Below are 9,194 nucleotides of genomic sequence, written 5' to 3' on the forward strand. Positions count from 1 at the left end.
CTCCACACCCCGGATTGTAAATAATGTAAATAATTAAATGTGATTATCTTGTGTGATGACTGTATTATGATGATAGTATATATCTAATAGTATATATCTGTATCATGAATCAATTTAAGTGGACCCCGACTTAAAGGTCTACTGAAATGAAATTGTCTTATTTAAACGGGGATAGCAGATCCATTCTATGTGTCATACTTGATCATTTCGCGATATTGCTATATTTTTGCTGAAAGGATTTAGTAGAGAACATCGACGATAAAGTTCGCAACTTTTGGTCGCTGATAAAAAAGCCTTGCCTGTACCGGAAGTAGAGTGACGTCACAGGTTGACGGGCTCATCACATTTGCCCATTGTTTACACCAGCAGCGAGAGCGATTCGGACCGAGAAAGTGACGATTACCCCATTAATTTGAGCCAGGATGAAAGATTTGTGGATGAGGAAAGTGAGAGTTAAGGATTAGAGTGCAGTGCAGGACGTATCTTTTTTCGCTCTGACCGTAACTTAGGAACAAGGGCTCATTGGATTCCACACTCTCTCCTTTTTCTATTGTGGATCACGGATTTGTATTTTAAACCACCTCGGATACTATATCCTCTTGAAAATGAGAGTCGAGAACGCGAAATCGACATTCACAGTGACTTTTATCTCCACGACAATACATCGGCGAAGCACTTTAGCTACGGAGCTAACGTGATAGCATCATGCTTAACTGCAGATAGAAACAGAAGAAATAAGCCCCTGACTGGAAGGATAGACAGAAGATCAACAATACTACCAAACCCTGGACCTGTAACCACACGGTTAATGCTGTGCCGCCTGGCGAAGCCTAGCAATGCTTTTGCTAACAACGCCATTGAAGCTAACTTAGCTACGGGACCTCGACAGAGCTATGCTAAAAACATTAGCTCTCCACCTACGCCAGCCCTCATCTGCTCATCAACACCCGTACTCACCTGCGTTCCAGCGATCGACGGCGCGACGAAGGAAGGATGATCCACCCAAACAAAAGGATGATCGGTGCGGTCGGCGGCCCGGAGACGGACGAAGTCAACCCAGACAGGTGAGGACAGCGGCGCGGCGGCAGACGGCGTTGTAGCTTTCGACGACACCCCGGCCGCCATCAGAGTCGGCAAGAAACATATATTTCCCCAAAGTTACGTACGTGACATGCACATAGCGGCACGTACGTACGGGCAAGCGATCAAATGTTTGGAAGCCAAAGCTGTACTCACATTAGCGCCAACTCAAAGTCCTCCTGGTTGTGTTGCTGTAGCCAGCCGCTAATACACCGATCCCACCTACAGCTTTCTTCTTTGCAGTCTCCATTGTTAATTGAACAAATTGCAAAAGATTCACCAACACAGATGTCCAGAATACTGTGGAATTATGTGGTGAAAACAGGCGACTTAAGCTGGCCACTGTGCTATTCCAAAATGTCTGCTTCAATCTGTGACATCACGCGCAAACGTCATCATACCGAAACGTTTTCAGCCGGAAGTTTCCCAGGAAATTTAAAATTGCACTTTATAAGTTAACTCGGCCGTATTGGTATGTGTTGCAATGTTAAGATTTCATCATTGATATATAAACTATCAGACTGCGTAGTCGGTAGTAGTGGGTTTCAGTAGGCCTTTAAACAAGTTGAAAAACTTATTCGGGTGTTACCATTTAGTGGTCAATTGTACGGAATATGTACTTCACTGTGCAACCTACTAATAAAAGTCTCAATCAATCAATCAATCCACTGTTCTGTTACTAACAGAGAACAACGAAATGGGATAAAATTGCTATGATATGAAAAAGCAATTTTAGGAGTAGGAAGAAGCTCTGCTTCTTCCTACTCCTTTTCAGATGTGCTGTAATGAAACAACTGGAAATATTTGATGAATTACATTGTATCGTATGCATGTTCGAAATAAACTGAAACTGAACTGAAACTGAACTGAAAATATTGAAACTCAATGATTTGGTAAATTTGCAAAACGCTAATTTTATGCACAAAGCAAATTATAACCTGCTACCAGGAATGTACAACAATTCTTCTCAACAAAAGAGAAATATAACCTTAAACAAAAATATAACTTAAAACAATTGTATGGACATTCAACATTTAAAACATATAGTATTAATAGTATGTAGAATTAAAGGCCTACTGAAACCCACTACTACCGACCACGCAGTCTGATAGTTTATATATCAATGATGAAATCTTAACATTGCAACACATGCCAATACGGCCGGGTTAACTTATAAAGTGCAAATTTAAATTTCCCGCTAAACTTCCGGTTGAAAATGTCTATGTATGATGACGTATGCGCGTGACGTCAATCGTTGAAACGGGAAGTATGCGGACACATTGAATCCTATACAAAAAACTCTGTTTTCATCTCAAAATTCCACAGTATTCTGGACATCTGTGTTGGTGAATCTTTAGCAATTTGTTTAATGAACAATGAAGACTGCAAAGAAGAAAGTTGTAGGTGGGATCGGTGTATTAGCGGCGGACTACAGCAACACAACCAGGAGGACTGAGAGATGGATAGCAGACGTGCTAGCCGCCGAACTCACCTTAACTTCCTCCGTCTCCGGGCCGCCGACTGCATCTGTGATCGGGTGAAGTCCTTCGTCGCACCGTCGATCGCTGGAACGCAGGTGAGCACGGGTGTTGATGAGCAGATGAGGGTTGGCTGGCGTAGGTGGATAGCTAATGTTTTTAGCATAGCTCTGTGAGGTCCGGTTGCTAAGTTAGCTTCAATGGCGTCGTTAGCAACAGCATTGTTAACCTTCGCCAGGCTGGAAAGCATTAACCGTGTAGTTACAGGTCCATGGTTTAATAGTATTGTTGATTTTCTATCTATCCTTCCAGTAGGGGTTTATTTATTTGTTTCTATATGCAGTTAAGCACGATGCTATCACGTTAGCTCCGTAGCTAAAGTGTTTCGCCGATGTATTGTCGTGGAGATAAAAGTCACTGTGAATGTCCATTTCGCGTTCTCGACTCTCATTTTCAAGAGGATATAGTATCCGAGGTGGTTTGAAATACAAATCCGTGATCCACAATAGAAAAAGGAGAGAGTGTGGAATCCAGTGAGCCAGCTTGTACCTAAGTTACGGTCAGAGCGAAAAAAGATATGTCTTGCACTGCATTCTAGTCCTTCACTCCAACGTTCCTCATCCACGAATCTTTCATCCTCGCTCAAATTAATGGGGTAATCGTCGCTTTCTCGATCCGAATCGCTCTAGCTGCATTGAAAACAATGGGGAAATGTGAGAAGCCTTTCAACTGTTGACGTCACGCTACTTCCGGTACAGGCAAGGCTTTTTTTATCAGCGACCAAAAGTTGCAACCTTATAGTCGATGTTCTCTACTAAATCCTTTCAGCAAAAATATGGCAATATCGCGAAATGATCAAGTATGACACATATAATGGATCTGCTATCGCCGTTTAAATAAAAAAAATTCATTTCAGTCGGCCTTTAAATTATGTAATGGATCTAGCAAAGAAGCCAAAAAATGTATTAATTTGATGCAGTTTAAGAAACTGTTCAAACTACAAGTGTTTACAATGTACAAGGAAGAAGAATTATGATAAACATATTGAACTTATTGAAATAGGACATTATTTTTAGGACATTATTTCATTAAGATAATCATAACTGACCGAACTATTTATGAAGAGAACTGTTGTATTTCGAAATAATTTATGTTAATTGTGTAAAAATTGAGAACATGAAGTGAACATGTGTTAGTAATTGCTTTGAGGTAGAAAAGGGGTACGATTAAATAAACTTTGTTTCTTCCAACTCCTTTTTGGACATGTTGAAAAGAAAAATTAAAATATGTAAAATATGTGATGTATCATATTGAAACTGTATACATGTTTGAAATAAACTTCAACCAACCTTAGACTTAACAAAAACAGGAGCTGACATTTTGTGTTAGGGTTAGAAATTGTATTACTTTGCAACAGTAAAAAGCAGAGAAGTCCAAACTTTTTTCATCAAGAGACACAGTCTTAAAAACCAAAAAATGCATTATAAGACATTTAGATTTTTTTTTAAAAAGCTATAAAAAAAAAGCTACTGTTTATGTAGAATAAAAAACAGTAATGTCAGCTTTTAATTATCCGTAACCCTTTTTCTCATACATCGTGGTGTTTTGCTTTTACCCCTCCCATATTGCTGTTTGTTGTTGTGTGTATTTTTACAATGTGCCGTGGGCTTACATAGCTATTATCGGCGGGCCACAAATGGCGTGGAACGCCCCTGGTCTATACAAAACAGTTTTACGGTATCACCGTTTTCTCGTAATGTATACAAACTGAAACGTAAACATTTGTACGAGGAATATAAAAGTGGTAGTTAATTTGCAGGGATCCTGCCATTGCACTAATACTAGCAGTACACTAATACTACTACATTTCCAATGATCATTTTCAAATATCAATATGTCAATGAAATCACCTGGCTACTTAACAAAAACACACTGTAATGTTAAACACGCAAATGAAGATATTCTTTTAGCGTGTATAGAGAGGGGAACATGGCAACGAGTGTGGTTCAAACTATTATTCGTACTTGTGGTCATTATTAATAACATAGATGTAGTAATGCTGGATGACATATTTGTGAATGTTAGGAGAAAATACTCAATGCTCAGTAATGTGTAGCAAACACATTAGGATGCAACGATAAAGTATCGTTTGTCCATATGTAACGTGTACTAACCAGATGGTTGTAGAAAGCTTCATTATCGCCACCATGCTTGATTTAGTCCAGTTTTATAGCGGTAAAAACCAGCAGAAAGGCGGGTCCAGCTAAGCTAGCTGCTATGTTAGCCGTCCGCCATGATGAAAGCTGCTGTGACAAGTTGTTACATCATCAACATGACGCTGCGTCTACTTCTCCACTCGGGAAGTTCCGTTCTTCACAAGTCATGATAACAACCTTGATAGCAACACTTCTCGGACATGTTTTCAGCGTGTTGACAATTGTGTGGTCTGGACTAGCAGACGTGTGTACATGTACAGTCTTTCTAAGCAGAACCACTACAGCAATTTACTACAAACATACAATACATGTCTCTATTCAACTACTGCACACTTTATTACAGGTAATGTTTACGACGACTTGCTTGTGCATACATGTAATGGAATTGCAGTTTTGTTGTTGTTTTTTTTCCAACTTAAATTCATATGTGCATCTCTAATCATTGTTGATTTAGGTTGCACATTAGACTAACAGGAAAAACGTTAAAACATAAAAACGTTTTCATAATGACATTATGATATGATAAATGGGTCCAAAAAGTATTTGATTAAGTTGTTATTAAATACTTTTTGGTCCCATTTGCTTTTAACAAAATAAATCAAGTATTGTGAGTAGTATCTTACCTTTCTGTATTTGTATCTGAAGCATAGCTATCCTCCATGAAAACATACTTTGTATGATCACATTCATTTGGTTTTAAAGTCCAGTTTAGAGAAGTATTTAATCTTGGATACAGTATTAAATACTCCATATTGGCAGACACATTCATTTAATTCAATTTCATTCCAAGCAATAAAACAATATTTTTGCAGCTAACAAAAAACACCCACAAACGCTGGCTTACGCTAATAAAAATGTCATGTTTGTTATAAATACAGTTTAAAAACGAGACACTTTGTGTGTAGCTGTGGAGGCACCTGTGGCTGCCTCACTTCTCGTCTGCCTTGTAATTTTGATCAGGAAACACGGAATGTCCGCGATTTTGACCATGAAAATGATCAAAATATACAGGATTTACATTGAAAGTATAGACCAAAGGACAAATATTCAAACTTATTTTATTTTATTACTTCGTTTTTGAACATATGGTTAAGTCGCCTGGTGGCAAGGTGAAGCACTGCCTCACTTGCCTCCCCTGACAGCACGTCACTGTTACACACAGTAATAATAATGATTATTGATTTATTTGTATTACACTTTACATTTGAATAACAAATCTCAAAGTGCTACAGAGTAAAACATCACAAAAGCAATAAAACAAGACAGTCAGTCAATCAATCAATTTGTATTTATATAGTCCTAAATCAAAAGTGTCTCAAAGGGCTGCACAAGCCACAACGACATCCTCGGTTCAGAGCCCACATAAGGGCAAGGAAAAACTCACAACCCAGTGGGACGTCTATGTGAATGACTATGAGAAACCTTGGAGAGGACCACAGATGTGGGTGACTCCCCCCCCCCCCCCCCCCCCTCTAGGAGAGACCGGATGCAATGGACGTCAAGTGGGTCTAGCATAATAAACAGTAAAAAAAACAATATTAAAATGAGCTAAAAGCTTTTTTAAAAAGGTAGGTTTTTAGCCCATTTTTAAAAGCTTCCACCGTCTGTGGGGCCCTTGGGTGGTCAGGAAGGGTGTTCCACAGACGGGGAGCAGCAGCTTCAAAAGCTCTGTCGCCCATGGTCTTAGCCGTGTCCTGGGCGCGAGCAGACGGTGCTGTTGGGCTGAGCGGGTCCTAGCTGAGGTGTGTGGTGTGAGGAGGTCGGTGAGGTAAGTGGGGGCATCACCGTGCAGACAGTGGTGGGTGTGCAGGAGGACCTTGTACTCAATGCGGGCGGTGACGGAGAGCCAATGAAGGGTGCAGAGGATGGGGGGTGGTGTGCTCATACTTCCACACCCTCATCAGGACCCTGGCAGCGCTGATCTGAACATACTGTAGCTTTTGGAGACTCCTGCCAGGGATCCCGTTATAGCGTTACAGTAATCCTGGAGGAGACAAAGGCATGGACAAGCTGCTTCGCAGCTGGAAGGTAGAGGAAGTGGCGGAGGTTGAACAGTAACACTGCGTTTTAATATAGGGAAATAAAACATTCTACTTAAATAATAAATTAAATAAAATACTTTACTTAAATAATGAATTACATATTTGGTGTACCACAAGAAGCCAGTAGTATATGTACCAAATTTTCGGAACTACTGCATTGGCCAATACTGATAGGAAACTTGTATACCATGGAAACAATTACAAACCCCGTTTCCATATGAGTTGGGAAATTGTGTTAGATGTAAATATAAACGGAATACAATGATTTGCAAATAATTTTCAACCCATATTCAGTTGAATATGCTACAAAGACAACATATTTGATGTTCAAACTGATAAAAATAATCATTAACTTTAGAATTTGATGCCAGCAACACGTGACAAAGAAGTTGGGAAAGGTGGCAATAAATACTGATAAAGTTGAGGAATGCTCATCAAACACTTATTTGGAACATCCCACAGGTGAACAGGCAAATTGGGAACAGGTGGGTGCCATGATTGGGTATAAAAGTAGATTCCATGAAATGCTCAGTCATTCACAAACAAGGATGGGGCGAGGGTCACCACTTTGTCAACAAATGCGTGAGCAAATTGTTGAACAGTTTAAGAAAAACCTTTCTCAACCAGCTATTGCAAGGAATTTAGGGATTTCACCATCTACGGTCCGTAATATCATCAAAGGGTTCAGAGAATCTGGAGAAATCACTGCACGTAAGCAGCTAAGCCCGTGATCTTCGATCCCTCAGGCTGTACTGCATCAACAAGCGACATCAGTGTGTAAAGGATATCACCACATGGGCTCAGGAACACTTCAGAAAACCACTGTCAGTAACTACAGTTGGTCGCTACATCTGTAAGTGCAAGTTAAAACTCTCCTATGCAAGGCGAAAACCGTTTATCAACAACACCCAGAAACGCCGTCGGCTTCGCTGGGCCTGAGCTCATCTAAGATGGACTGATACAAAGTGGAAAAGTGTTCTGTGGTTTGACGAGTCCACATTTCAAATTGTTTTTGGAAACTGTGGACGTCGTGTCCTCCGGACCAAAGAGGAAAATAACTATCTGGATTGTTATAGGCGCAAAGTTGAAAAGCCAGCATCTGTGATGGTATGGGGGTGTATTAGTGCTCAAGACATGGGTAACTTACACATCTGTGAAGGCGCCATTAATGCTGAAAGGTACATTTAGGTTTTGGAGCAACATATGTTGCCATCCAAGCAACGTTACCATGGACGCTGCTGCTTATTTCAGCAAGACAATGCCAAGCCACGTGTTACATCAACGTGGCTTCATAGTAAAAGAGTGCGGGTACTAGACTGGCCTGCCTGTAGTCCAGACCTGTCTCCCATTGAAAATGTGTGGCGCATTATGAAGCCTAAAATACCACAACTTAAGCTGTACATCAAGCAAGAATGGGAAAGAATTCCACCTGAGAAGCTTAAAAAATGTGTCTCCTCAGTTCCCAAACGTTTACTGAGTGTTGTTAAAAGGAAAGGCCATGTAACACAGTGGTGAACATGCCCTTTCCCAACTACTTTGGCATGTGTTGCAGCCATGAAATTCTAAGTTAATTATTATTTGGCCAAAAAAAATAAAGTTTATGAGTTTGAACATCAAATATCTTGTCTTTGTAGTGCATTCAATTGAATATGGGTTGAAAAGGATTTTCAAATCATTGTATTCCGTTTATATTTACATCTAACACAATTTCCCAACTCAACTGGACATGGGGTTGGTAAGTAGGAAGCAGAAAAAAACTATTAACCGTGGATGACAAAAGGACTGAAAAATGCTTGTAAGAGAAATAAATCAATGATTAAGAACATTTATAACACAAAAATCTATAGAGGCAGAAATAAGTACAAAAGTATGAAAATAAGCTAACCAACATTTTACGAACATGTAGAAAAAAATATTACAGTCATTTATTAGACAAGAACATACATAACATGAGAGCTACATTGGGCATACTCAATAGTATCATTAAAAACAGCGCTAAGAAGGATTACCATAAATACTTCATAGATGGAAACGTAACAAACAAAAATATGAATGAAGTAGTGGAACACTTTAATAATTACTTTGTAAATATTGGAACCAACCTTGAGCAAAGGATTGCAGTTGACTCTACAGATAGAAATCCCAAATCTATGTTCCTTGTAATGTGACAAAAGAGGAAATAATCAAAATTGTAAAGAAACGCTAATCCAAGACTTCAACTGATTGTCACAGAATTGATATGAAAGCGATAAAAAAAAGTTATTGATGGAATTTCAGAGCCTTTAACGTATATTAGCAATCTGTCATTTCAAACTGACCTGTTTCTTTACACTGGCCAAGGTGCCACCTAATTGCTTGGCCAACACAGATGGGCAGAC

The 9,194-nt window shown here is 39.5% G+C and overlaps 1 protein-coding gene across 5 annotated transcripts in view; it reads right to left on the bottom strand.

Moving 5' to 3' along the window:
- The window catches only part of fbxw2 (F-box and WD repeat domain containing 2), a 101,520-nt gene extending 96,492 nt beyond the window's left edge, over positions 1–5,028 (bottom strand). Inside the window, exon 1 of one of the 5 annotated variants that reach the window (XM_062031077.1) lies at positions 4,733–5,028. The gene's annotated coding sequence lies outside the window, so the exon portion shown is untranslated. The remainder of the gene's footprint in view (positions 1–4,732) is intronic. The other 4 variants (XM_062031078.1, XM_062031079.1, XM_062031081.1 and 1 more) reach the window with 4 other exon arrangements.
- Positions 5,029–9,194: the final 4,166 nt, after the last annotated feature.

Source organism: Entelurus aequoreus, linkage group LG21 (genome assembly GCF_033978785.1).
Source record: "Entelurus aequoreus isolate RoL-2023_Sb linkage group LG21, RoL_Eaeq_v1.1, whole genome shotgun sequence".
Lineage (NCBI taxonomy): Eukaryota > Metazoa > Chordata > Actinopteri > Syngnathiformes > Syngnathidae > Entelurus > Entelurus aequoreus.